The sequence below is a fragment of the Schistocerca cancellata genome, chromosome 1 (genome assembly GCF_023864275.1).
Source record: "Schistocerca cancellata isolate TAMUIC-IGC-003103 chromosome 1, iqSchCanc2.1, whole genome shotgun sequence".
Lineage (NCBI taxonomy): Eukaryota > Metazoa > Arthropoda > Insecta > Orthoptera > Acrididae > Schistocerca > Schistocerca cancellata.
The window spans coordinates 275,775,090-275,789,342 of record NC_064626.1 but is presented as its reverse complement, the minus strand read 5'-3'; the positions used below and the strand labels follow the sequence as shown (position 1 = coordinate 275,789,342).

The 14,253-nt window shown below is 40.8% G+C and overlaps 1 protein-coding gene and 1 pseudogene across 1 annotated transcript in view; one reads left to right on the top strand and one right to left on the bottom strand.

Moving 5' to 3' along the window:
• Positions 1 to 14,253, top strand: part of LOC126171192 (uncharacterized) — a 205,441-nt gene that overhangs the window by 168,595 nt on the left and 22,593 nt on the right. Inside the window, exon 2 of the mRNA XM_049920782.1 lies at positions 9,577 to 9,770. The gene's annotated coding sequence lies outside the window, so the exon portion shown is untranslated. The remainder of the gene's footprint in view (positions 1 to 9,576; positions 9,771 to 14,253) is intronic.
• Positions 7,596 to 7,712, bottom strand: LOC126098741 (5S ribosomal RNA; annotated as a pseudogene).

The window sequence follows — 14,253 nt, the reverse complement described above, 5'->3', positions numbered from 1 at the left end:
TTCCAGTAGACCACTTCTGATAACCACAAGGGAGGATCACGGAACTGTGCACCAAGCACATTGTAACCCCCTTCACTTTTATGTCTGCCATCCAAGAACAAGTAGAGGCCTCCCCGCAAACATTCAGTATCATCTCGCTCCATTGGTCGGAGACCAGCGGCAGCCGGACTGGGGAATACCGTCCGTTGGGTAGGCTACAGTTAACACCACACCACAACACAAACAGCTGCGTCTGAGGCGATGCAGTGACTCGGAAGCGTGGACTGCTGTCGAATAGCTGCACGTGTTCAGCAATGAATCGCGGTTCTGCTCTGCCTCGGAGGAACATCTCCAGCCAGTATAAACGCATCCTGCGGAGAGGTCCCATTCTTCCAACATTTTGGAGAAGCGCAGCGGTATTACACTTTGCGTCATAGGGTGGGTAGCCATTGTGTATGGCTCCAGGCCGCGACTGATACTGATTGAGGGAACTCCGACGACACAACCGTGCATCACCGACACCCTTTGCCTCCATGCTTTTCCTCTCATACGACAGTATCGCGGTGCCCATTTTTCAACAGGACGTTCTTGATCACTCACAACACGTAAATCTGTGAACTGCCTGCGTGATGTAGGCGCACTCCCAGAGTTAGGGTGCAAAGCACTGCAGAAGGTCGAAAGCTTCACGGTTGAAAATGAAAAAGCGAGAAGTGTTTGTCATAATCAGGCTTCGTATTGGCTCGTGAGAATTGTTGGGCTGCCACGACAGGTACTCATTGCCCGCCAAAGGTGGGAAACTGAGTTCAAGCTGTGGTTTTGCTTACAGTTTTAGCTCGTCACATACAATCAGCTACACTGTTGCATCACCTGTATTGCGTCCACGGTTACAACCATTTTCCCTTTGTAGGCCTGGTAGAGAGCTGCAGAATACTTTACATAGTACAGATGTCACCCTCGGCTGTATTTATATATCATATTTTATTTGCAATCGATTTCGGTGTTACATTAACCACCTACTGGCCCAGGAATATAGAAGACATATCTTTGTCATACCTGTACAAAATTCAGTATCAAACTTTCTATAATTACTATCCAAATTGATGATACATTAATTCCATTAAACTAAATCAATTTCAGTTTTCATATGTACATGTGACCAGCAAAGTGTTAAAACATACTACATCGTCATACATATTATTTCTCAAATCAACATCCCTATTTTTTCAACACGTACTATTCGTACATGGATGAATGAGGTATAATTTGAAATGTTTTTTAAACGTCCTGACCTGTACACCGATTTTGCCCTAAAACTTACTATTTCTGGAAATTTAAACATAAGAGACTTTAGACAGTCAGTATCTATACTTCATGAAGCTAACTTACTAACCCCGAAAGAGAGATTCCCTTTTCATATTACCTTATTATAAATACCATTTCATTTGTTTTAAAGACTTGTTAACTGTATAATTTGTATACAGAATTGTCATAGATAATACGCGTGACCACTGCCGTAGTCTATTAACTCTGCCCCTATCCCTTAAAGGAAACGAAAAAATAAAAGTACTCAAAGAATACACTCTTACAACAAATATCGCTTACACCGAAGTGCTGTAATGCACTGTGAAGAATTTTATTCAAAATTGAGTGCATGGAACTGTATCTACAAGGATGTAACATAAATTCATGATTATTATTTCATGTCGTTCGGCTCATTTTTATAGATGCTTTCTCGTCATTCCCACGACTACCCTTACCCCAATGACTACAATTATTCCATGTACCATCAGTATTTAAAAACTATAAAAAGTGCCAAAAATACGCACAGGTCCCTTGGCTTTTATAATTTTTGCACTGCGATGAAGATAAATTAATGGGTAACAGCAGTGAAGGTGCATAATGTGATTAGATTCACATGGGATTATTCATTAGGGTGCAGGAACATATTGGATTGCTTCAATTATATTGCGATGGGAAGTTAGTCAAAAAAAAATGTTCAAATGTGTGTGAAATCTTATGGGACATAACCGCTAAGGTCATCAATCCCTAATCTTACACACTACTTAGCCTAAACTATCCTAAGGACAAACACACACACCCATGCCCGAGGGAGGACTCGAACCTCCGCCGGGACCAGCCGCACAGTGGAAGTTAGTCCTCTTGTGTCACTTACATGTAGTGATACCCACATGCATCGCAAAATAGATAGGTAACTATAGATGCTAGCTAGCTGATACTGCATTTTGTATATTTATGACAAAGTTGTGTGCTTTATTCAGGAGCCTGAAGATGATTTAATGTAGCACCGAAATCACCTGCTAATAGAATAAGACCTATAAATACAATTGAAGGTGTCACCCCTACTACATGAAGACGTAGTAACAGCTGTTGTGTACGTAGAATACTTGCACAAGCTGATTTCAGAACCGCAAGCCCACCCTTGCTGGCAGCAGGAGCTTGGAGGAAGCTAGTTTTTCAGACCATTTTGAGGCTGACAGGTGTGAGTGTTTTTACCAGAGCCGAAGAGTGATTGTAGCCGCAGCCTTCGTGCTGCACTCGGGGGCAAATTAGCAGCTGGGAGTGACCTTCGCTCCGCCACTGGCTGGCGCGTCGTGTGGCTATTTATTTGTCCCGTCGCATGTTAGTGGTGCGCTGCACGCTTGCTGTGTTGCTATCCAAGAGTAAGGTGGGTTTCAAACCAATCATGAAACAGCTTTGAACGCTAGACTTAAGATAGTTTTCACGAACGACGCGTGCGTTCTCTGCGGCGTTGCATGGGATCCAGCACACGCTCCGGCCCGTTGCTGGGACGATGTGGCAGGTGGCGCATAGATTTTAACCGAGCATAGAATAGGCGAGAAAGAAGTCTGAGATCGGAGTATGTTCTACAATTCTACAACACATGGACGTCCATGAGATTGGACAGTAGTTGTGCGTATCAGTTGTTCAAGTGAACTACGGTATATCATGGTTAAAACGGGAGGAAACTCAGCAGCAAATTCTGTACAGTATCTGACAGGGATCTCATCGGGCGCTGGAGACACGTTTAATGTCATTCACTTGAAACTGCCTTGCATATTAAATCTGTGTCAGACACTGTTCAATGACGGATACAAACACGGCACGGGATCCTCCCTCCCAGATTCACTTCTGCCAGTACCCCATCTCCTGTCTTCCTAACTTCACAGGAGCTCTCCTGCGAAGATGAGTGATGTATTTCGAGAATGAGTTTTCTATCTACATAGGAGTGTGAAGTTTGGAAGGTAGTAAATGAAGTACTTGCAGAAATAAAGCTATGAGGGCGAGTCGTGAGCCGTACTGGGGTAATGCAATTGGAGCATTTGCTCGTGGAACGAAAAGGTCCCAGGTTCGAGACCAGATTCGGCAAATGGTCCCTATTTCTCAGGAAGTTTCAAACCAGCGCGCGCATACCGCTGCAGAGTGAAATATATCACTGATCGTATGCAGTGCAGCAAGAAGTAAACTGGGGAAGTACAACTGTACCTTCCTTTCTAAAGGGAGAGTTAAGAACGCAGTTCGCTTTTCTCTTTTGCTTTGTTACCTTATTCCAGCTCTTGCATCATCCATGTTCGCCTGGACATTAACTTTGTTGCCACTGACACCCTTTCGTAATTTGCCTCACAAAGAAAATATGTAGCTTTCAGCTGCCCTAGCATTAAAAATCAATTAAATGTGTGTTATTTTAATTGTATATCATGAAATACTGGTACTAGGAAGTGCCACATCGTCGTATAAACGTATTCGGTGTCTCAGAATTCTCTCAAAATTTATTCAAATCTACTTCTGCATGATTACTGTACAAGATCACCCTAAAGTGTTTGGCAGAGGGTTATTAGAACCACTTTCAGACTATATCTTGACTGTTTCATTCTCGAATAGCAGTTGCTGAAAAATAAATACCTAAATATTGGTGACGGTCAGTGCTCCCTAAATAGGCGGGAGTCAACAGAATGTTTTGACAGGAGGAAAAAGCTGGTGATTGAAAGATATCACCACAACGAAAACCACCTTTGTTTTGATGACTGTCAGTCTTTCTGTGAGATGTTTCCAGTTAAAATTGTTTGTAACTGCAATCCCTCGGTATTTAGTTAAATCGACAACCATTAAATTTGTGTGATTTATCGTGTAACCGAAATTTAATATACGTGTGGAGGACCTCACACTTTTTATTGTTCAGGTTCACTTGCCACTTTCACACGATGCAGATATCGTATTTAAATCGTTTTACGTTTAGATTGTAAACGACAGTATTATTATAACAGTCTAAGAGAGTTACTCAGAGTGTATCCTAAATCATAGTGTAATATATTAAGAACAGCAAAGGGCCTGTATTACATCTATGAGGACCGCAGATATCACTTCAGTTTCACCAGGTGGCCCGTCCCCTGACAGAAAATTCCAGGATGGTTCCTCTGAAAAGGATACGAGCGATATTCTTTCCCGACATTGCCTCTGTCCCCGAGGAACTCATATCGGAAGGGCGTTAAAACTTATTCTTCCTTATTTCCTTTATTTTGCAGAATTTGGTTTCCAAGAAAACAAGAGGTGGCGGCATTCATCCTGAGCAGCAGGTTGTGTGCGAAAGCCTTGAGTTCATCTCTCTCCAAGGCGTCTTATATTCTTTCCCTACAATGCTAGGGCAGTAGGGCGTCGACAAACAGGACAGAGATACTGGTAGTCAGAAGCTTTATTCCGGCCGATAGGCGTGTTCGAAAGTTTGAATCTTTAAGATTGGCTCTGAAGGGCGAAATGTCGGATAAGAGATCCGTCCGAGACGTACTTAAGTAGGAATCGACATATCCGAACTTTTTATTTTCCTGCAATATCCGTCCCAATTGCGATAATAGGTTTTTCCATGTGATGGCTAGTTTGAGCATCACGTCCTTTTTCAAACCAAATTCGTAATGAATATTTGGTTACTCACATGTATGTTGTTGAGAACTGTTTAATTACTGTTACATTTTTACATCAAGGTTGTTCCTCGAAATTCTTTGAGTGACATTTGTAGTTTGTTCTTTGAGAGTAAAATAAAGCACTCACAAATTATTATAAATTTGTTACATCGTTACTACTGTACACGAGTCGTTTACGTGCCCCCACACGGGATATTGTAAATACGATCCGTAATACCAAGTTGTTCTTAAGTGTTAGAATACACATGTAATGAACGTTGTGTGCATGTCAGCCCTGGTCATCAGTAAAAAGGGTGTAGCAAGTATTATTAGCGAACAATAACTTCGGACCGTCTCCACTTCCCACACATGTTCCCGTAAGGCATCGCGCAATCTGCATTTCAAATGCCAATACGTAAATACTTGGTCAACACACTGTATCTCGACGGAAGGCTGTCACCTGCAAGGTGTCAGGGGAATTGTCTTCATTTAATGTCACTTTCCACTGAAAATCAGTCAGCACCTCATGGGGATGCACAGGTGGCTAGTAGAATAATGGTAATATCTGGGCGAACATGATTAATTCGATGTTGTGTGTTTAATAATTGGCTGTTATCGCCCTTAACAGTACGAATAACAAGGTAAAAGTAAGCTTTCGCCCAGACTACCACGTGACCATTTCCAGAAAATATTCGCGTCAAAGATTCAAAGGTAGACAATTCCAGAGCTTCTATTGTCTCTTCGGAATCATGTAGCTAGCTGATACGAAACGAAAGCTGTATGCCAAATCTGTTGTCACTTTTATGTTTAAAACTTAGTGTTCAACGATTGTTCCTCGAAATCACTTCATTAATCGATATAAACATGATTTTCCGCATAACCAGACAGAGTGAAGTATGTTCCCCAAGGATAGCGGTACATTCCGGAAGAACTGGGTACACAGGATGCGTCTTATAGTATTCATACATTGAACATTTTGTACAGTGATGATCTGGACAAGTCACTCAGAGTGAAAGTAGTATAACTAAATGTTATGTTCAGATGCATATCTCATCACTTTCAGAGCCCCCCCCCCCCCCCCCCACACGCACACACACACATACACGCGCACGCGATTTTACTCAACCAGTTGTTATTGCTCTTCGCCAGTCTCACTTAAGTTGCCCGAAAGAAAACATAGAAGCAGCATGCAGGAACGCTATTAAAGTAAGATACATTACATGTATTATAAAAACAGTAGCAGGCCAGCGAATAATGTATATTCCTCAGTGATATAGAAATTGGACAGGCCATTTCTTACTTCTGCCCCTAATGTTTTTATGTTCTTTATTTATGCATGCAATTCATTGACGATTGTTATAAGTATATGTAGCACATTTTTCTGATATACGGACTTCGTATGTACTGTACTTCTCTATGGTAATTATTTTACATCCGGTGTCATAATTGGCTGTTTAATGCTGAAAAATCTAATTGATTTAAAACATTACATGGACGAGCCAAAATTTTGTTTTTTAAAAATGTTCCGGAGAAATTCCTTATTGGCAATCGTTTTCATTATACTCAATACCCGTTTTTTAAATAATAAATGATAGTTTCGCAAAACGTGCATTTATCCAGCACAACACACCCCACACTGTGTGAATTTGCACTGTAATCACGTAACACTGTTTCATTGTTACAGCAGAGTCGCCGAGATGCAAAAGCCGCTAAATGCATTTTTTTTCCATTTTGAGTTGAGCACACTACTACAAAGATTTTTTTCAGCGCCAGTACGATGGAATAGGTTTCAGGGTGCAAAATCAGCTGTAAACCGTTGAAAATGGCTGTAGAAAATTGTGTGCGGTTGCAAAATCCGCTAACTGCATGTTGTCTTCGGGAGCAAAGCCCGCTAAATGACAAACGTTTGTAAAGCCCGCCAAGTTCAACAGGCATGGCAATCGCCGTGCCATGTCTGGATGCAAAGCACGTCAACTGACATCAGATTTACCAATCTAGACATTCAAACCTAAATTTCAGTTTGTTAGGATTAGAAGGGATATTTTTCTTATTCAGAATTAGGTTGGTTGCGCTGTAGCAAACGTATATGCAACAATGAAGCTCTCGCTCCCGATGCATTGTCGAAATATACGCCGGTAATCACAGTTCAGCTGATCATCAGGGTGCGTATTAACTTCTTTGCATGAGTTATTTTAAGAGAGTGAGTAATTTTGTGGACGGTGTATAAAGAAAGTGAATTGATACAGTGCGGAAAAGGATTGCTGGCCTAAAGAAGTACAAAGTGATCTGGCTGAATTGAACATCACTAGACACCAAATTTAACACAGTGAAGAGAAACTGCTTCTGAAGAACAAATATACACGGCTGACCTTCAAACCATCAGAACGGAAGAAGTCTGTCATATCTGCAGAAGAACGAGCAGCTAGGTCACAGGGAATGAAGACATTTTGGGAAGCGAAGAAACTGCTGACTGCTAAGAACTGAAGTTAATCATTGTATACTCTGTTGTATCATGAAGACCCAACGGTACCGACTGGCCGCCGTGTCATCCGCAGCCCGAAGGCATCACTGGATGCGGATATGGAGGAGCATTTGGTCAGCATATCGCTCACCCGGCCGCATGTTAGTTGACGAGACCGGAGCCGCTACTTCTCAATCGAGTAGCTCCTCAGTTTGCCTCACAAGGGCTGAGTGCACCCCGCTTGCCAACAGCGCTCGGCAGACCGGATGGTCACCCATCCAAGTGCTAGCCCAGCCCGACAGCGCTTAACTTCGGTGATCTGACGGGAACCGGTGTTACCACTGCGCAAAGCCGTTGGCTAGAAGTCAAACTAGGAGTCGTCAAAAAACTTTTGGAGCTCCACTTCGGTGAAGAATGGGTGACCAACGACGAATTCAAATTCTACACCGAGGTGTCAGACGAGCAGGAGCCGGCCGCGGTGGTCTAGTGGTTCTAGGCGCTCAGTCCGGAACCGCGCGACTGCGGTCGCAGGTTCGAGTCCTGCCTCGGGCATGGATGTGTGTGATGTCCTTAGGTTAGTTAGGTTTAAGTAGTTCTAAGTTCTATGGGACTGATGACCTCAGATGTTAAGTCCCATAGTGCGCAGAGCCATTTGAACCATTTTTGAGACGAGCAGGAAGACATTCAGAGATTCGCTCCTGCCGTTGCCAACCCTCAGAACGATGAAGAAGCCGGAAGCGATATTTAGGTGATTGGCAGTGATGAGGTCGATGTCACTTAAAAGTAGTTTTCAGCCAGTTTCATTTTCTAGAATTTTTTGTCGCTGTTTTAACTAAGACGCACCTTTCCACCAATTTCATCGTTTTCTAAAATTTTATCGATGTTTTTGTAAGATGCAATGTGGAACTTATTTTATTTTCTACATATCTTTTCATGTCGAAAGCACGATGGTGTGGTGAACATACATTTCTGCTTCTTTTTTGAAGTTAAATAAGCTAGTTTTTCTTGATAAAATAATATCACGTTCGTTTTTTTATAAGCCAATTTTGTAGAATTTTGAGACGTCTCTTCGAAATGAAACATATTCTGCTTGTATTCGCAATAATTAAATTCCATCCTTCTGGCACTCCTAACGTATCAGCGAATAGCGGGCATTGCAGCCGAATGTTTGTTTCGTAATTGAATCGATACGTTTGTAAAACTTCCTAACTGCATAAACCAGGTGCAAAAACCGCTGAGTCAGTATTTCACATACGATTTTGACGTATAAAACTTAATCTCAGATTTCCGCCATTAAAGCCCAGTAATTTTGTCTTTTCGTTTATTATGCATTTAGCGGCGTTTGCAGCTAGTCTACTCAACATTCTTCAGGCGTAACTGTAGTTACTTAACCTTTTTCCCGTCTTAAACGATCATCTAACCAAACTACTTGGAATTTCATGTAAGAAATTTGTTCAGTACTACAGTCCTCCACATTATAGGAATTTATGGCTTTCTGCTTTTCTTCTTACGTCTTTAAAGCTAATCCATGTCGTTTTCTTCTCATTTACCACCATGCATTTGTCTGCTAAGTATCTTTCTGCGTTTTCTGTTGGCATAGAGGTCTACTACAAATAAGCTTCGTTGAGTTCTTTAGTAAAACTTACCGGTATCACCTGCGAGCAACACTGGCTGTGTTGCCACCAAGTGGTATCTCAAATAAAAAATCAAGAATAATAGAGGGCATAACACAGAGCCTTGATATACTTCATAATTAACTTTTCTGTATACTGAAAAGTACTTTTGTTTATGTTGCCTTGTTGGACATGAGAATAACACAGACTGTAAATATCTTAACGTAACATTCTTTATTTGACCTAAGTACACAAAAGGTTCCATCTTTTTCTCTCAGGAACAACACTTAACGGCGTTGCCCTCAACGCTAGGCAGTCATTATACTTGGTCGAGCAATAAGAAGGTAGGCTATTTAGTTTGCTATTCGACTTTGCGGAAGTGTGGGTGTAATCATCAGAATGTTTGGCCAGATCATCACAAACCCACCAAATGTATCAGAATACGTAACAGACGCCCTAACGGATAAGCATCTTAGCGTTCAAGCTCTTTCCTGGAGTAATGGTGACTGCCTGGACCACATCATTCACCACTCACATGTTTCACTGTCTGCTGACATTCCTTTTAATTTATGTGCACTGACCTGAGACCTCGATTTTCCGTTTGTTCCAGGAAAAGAGGCTGTTGCAGCGGTAACAGCGGTGATGTTAACAACCAGTCGACTTCCGTAGTCGATTCCGACACGACGAGCACCGACCATCTGGAAGCTCGCAATTCCCACTGGAAGTTGACGTCATTTAAGGAAGCACCTACCACACTACAGGTAGTCGACACTGGGAAGCGGACCGGATTAACCGATTAACACGGTAGGTGGTAGCGCAATCTATTAGACAGTACTGAAAAGCTCCAACATGAAACTACACACTGAGGCTGCTAATTACTATTATTGGAAAGAATTTTAAAAAGTTTTGTCATTGCTTAGAAACAGTCGCTGATTTTCTTTGAATTTGCTTATTAACTGGCATGACGCGTTTTGGGTTTAACCCATCATCTGATAAGGTGTAATAGACCACAGTAACAGATGTTATGTTACAAATTTTACAATTCCTTTATCTAGTGTTATTTCATCCCCCAACCCCTCTCCCGCCCCTATGGACAGTGGCGGGCTCAAAGGGATGCAATTTGCCTCTTTTCAGCCACCTGAGATTAAAATGTTAAAAAAGTAATATAAAAAGTGAACATTGCGGTTGACAAAAAAGAACGTGTTACACAATAAAAAGACCGATCGTCAGTTGCACAAGTTAAATATAAAAGGTTGATTTGCGGACTAATTAAAATATAGAAACAGATGAATGGAAAATTAGTGTCGTCCACGAATATATAAAAACAGATAGACCATCGAATAAAGTAAAACGGAAAGGCCGATTTGTTGCCTGATTGAAATAGACACAGATATGAGTGAAGAGACGAATGGATGTCGACTATCAGGAATAGGGGTATCATGGGAACTTAGTATTCAAAAGTAGTGCTTAGGAGGGGGTTTGTGCGGGTTGATGTTTGTAGGAGGGAAGAGTGGAGAGGGAGATAGTTCCGAGCCAAGACTTTGGAAGTTGGTGGAGAAGACTGGAGGGGAAGGAAGCCCTGACAAGAGATGGATATTTTACAGAAACTAAAATTTCTCATTAAAAGCAGTTCTAAACGAAAAATATGCAAGAACAAAACGCTTTTTGGTACAGAAATTCATACCGTTTTAGATACAAATACATGAGACTGTTTTAGACGTCAAATACTGTCATTAGTAATATGCAGAATAACAGGTAGCGACATTAGTTGCATATTTAAACCCCAACTGTTTCCATATAGCATACAAGCATACAAGCAACTGCCAGAGCCTCCGCATGTGGAAGGAGGAAGGATTGATCACAAAAGGAGGCGTAAGTGTGTCGGTGCACGTTTAAAAAGCGCCGCACAGATACATGATCATTGTAAGTACAGTATCACATTTAAATTTTTAAGGCACGACTGCCGAAAGTGCGTGTCAGTGTACAAAAATTATAAAAATTGCTTGCCCACACATGCGTGAAATACCCCATCCTACTTCTAAAAATTTCAAGTGACACGTTACATACATCCAACAGATAAAAACGTATAAACGGCTTTTTGTTTGTATACATACCTAAAATTATAAACGGCTTTTTGTTTGTATACATACGTAAAATTGTAAAGGCATGACCAACCGAAATCTGTTGCAGTGCAAATTGGTTATGTAACTTGGCATAAAAATATTTTCATTTTTATGACAAAATTAAATTTCATGGGGCGTTGCTCATCCGACCAATTGCAAATATGTACAACAGCAGTTACAAAAATTAATTCTCACTTTCAATTCCATAATAGAACAAAGGGGAAACTACGAACGCGCCGCATTTAGACGTCAGTGCAGTCGTACAAGGAACACTAAACGTCTTGAATGCAACTCGGTTGTATACTTCATAACAACATATGTCACAAACAAACAAAAATTATTATTATTTGATTATTTTTGGTGCACCAGAGAAATAATAAATTTTTATATTTGGTACAAACAGTCGTCATAGACAGATACAATGTCCCAGATTTTTGTTAGCCAGGATGCCACGTAATTGTTACTCGATTAGTAGAGTAATCGAAAAAAGTATTTCGCGCACATATGTTGATTGAAACATTGATATCACATTTGCAACCTTCGTACGGTGACATGGAACCTCTTCGCGAGGAAAACAATGTACAAGAACTTCTGGACAGTTTAATTGTAATGGAATTTGTCACTGCAGATCGATCAGTTCCATCTGCGCTTGTACAGGTCCGTTTTCAACTGAAGTGGCAAACGCTCTCGAAACCAGCTCAAAAATAGATGGAAAACATATAGAAAACTCTTCAATAGGTTTGTTTATAAATAACTCATCTGCTACCAGTCACGATTTTCTTTATTTTTCGCACGACGAGTTTTGGGAAATGATTCCCATTTTCAAGTGAGATTTTTTTGTTTGTTATGTCATTCCTGTGTGATGTTGTCGATGTTTGAGATTCTGCTTCATTTCGTTGACTTAAATGCAATATATAAGAAAACACGCGAATTTTAGTTGGTTGTCGATCTTTTTGTGAAGTTAGTGGCGAACTTAAGAATAATTTGTACTTACAGTTTCCTTATGGTCCATTTGCGCAGTCTCCCACACACACTAAACATCACACACAACTTGTTCTACACTTTTAAACATCGAAAACATTTTACATAAACAAAAGTTACACAGATGTTCATATAAGTAGTCAATAGAGATGACATTATAGGTCTTCCACAGAGGTTATTTTTGTACAGAGGTTATTTACCTTCACAATTTGGATCATAATTTACTTATGTCTATTTTCCAGTTGTGCTTATTTCTATGTGTTACTATCTTTATTTAAGTATACTACCGAAACATCTGAAGAAATTCACTGATTCACTTTCAAGGTTTTCGTTTAATATTTTATCTTCATATTTTCTGTAATGTGAATATATCTCCAGTTCTTCTAGCAAATCCATTTTATGTCCTTTATTTAGTCGGTGGAGTACTTTGACATTAAGTTCTATTCTTCCAAATGGGTGTCCTTATTATGTATATGTGTTGCTATGGCTGATGTAGTGTGTCTGTTGTGTGTGTAGGCTTTTATGTGCTCTGTGTACCTGGTGTTGATATTTCGGCCTGTTTGTCCTAGGTAGAACATGGAGCATTCCTGGGATGTGACCTTGTATATTCCAGAGTCTGTGTATGGATCATGCTTACACTTTATATTGTGTATTAGTTTTTGTTGTAGTTTATTAGATGTAGAAAAGCCAATTTTTACTTTCGTTGACACAATCCTAGACAAAGTGAAGAAAGACTCAGGTACATATTGCACCACAGAAGAAAAAGAGGAAAAACAAATGTATGTCTAGTATCCCATACATTGGGTTTACAGCCCTTGTAATTTTTAACAGAAATAAATTTACTATTTTGTTAGTGCCAGACAAAGGAATAGAAATAAGAAGAGGATTGAAAGTCAGTTCGCCAGAATTTGAGCTGCTCTGTACCCTAAGTTGGTTTACAACAACAGGACGAATATGTACATCCCAAAAATCTGTTCAAAAAAACAAACTGTGTTTGCCGTTTCATTTGTGCGTCCGCTTCCCATGTTGGACTGCTGCAGACACAATAATTACCGGATGCAGCTCTCCTCTATTTTTCGTGTTTCCTCCTGTCGGGCGCGTTGTCACTAGATAAACATCATTGCAATTACAGGCAGGAGCTCGTGTTTGCTGTTTTTTCCCCATATGTCTCTTTCAGACGATTGCCTATTGCAATTATTATGCGATTTGAAGGCGTAAACTTAACTATGACATTTTAATTGATCATCCAGTTGTCCTTCGTTTGAACAGGTATCTTACGAAACCATGCGATCTATACGTGCAGTACAAAGCGGCATTCTCAATATGAGAGGAGTTGTTTACTAACTACTGTTCATTAGGAGAATGTGTAGCACCGTACAGTGATCCCCTGTGCCAGGCCATTTCCATTCTGCAACCAATACATGACCAACCAGTTTAAATATTTAGGCTACTTGGACTAGTAATGATATCCGAAGATCGTTTTCGCTGCAGATGGTGATTCGTTAAGCATATAAACAAATCTTATGCAACGACCTGAATTCAAAAGTTACCGAGGAAGTTAACTCCAGCCCCGAATGCTTCTATTGTTGTGTTTCGTTTTCTAAGTGTATCGTGCAGATAACTGTGATTTATGGATAATTGTGGAAATGGGAGGAGGAGGAGGAGGAGGAGGAGGAGGAGGAGGAGGAGGAGGAGGAGGGTGAAACCCGGCATCAGTGGTAGTCAAGTTTCTTGAGAACAAAGATAGACAGTCACATTTCACGTTCAATTTTAGAGCAAATTAATATGGTGGTGATGGTTAGCGTTTAACGTCCCGTCGACAACGAGGTCATTAGAGACGGAGCGCAAGCTCGGGTTAGGGAAGGATTGGGAAGGAAATCGGCCGTGCCCTTTCAAAGGAACCATCCCGGCATTTGCCTGAAACGATTTAGGGAAATCACGGAAAACCTAAATCAGGATGGCCGGAGACGGGAGCAAATTAATATTGGAATTTTTGGAGTGGAATGTTTATTGTTCTAGACTAAGACTTAATGTAACGTACGATATTTCTCATATTAACAGTGCTTTATTTTCGGGTAAAATATTTCGGAGGTAAAATAGTCCCCCATTCGGATCGCCGGGCGGGGACTACTCAGGAGGACGTCGTTATCAGGAGAAAGAAAACTGGCGTTCTACGGGTCGGA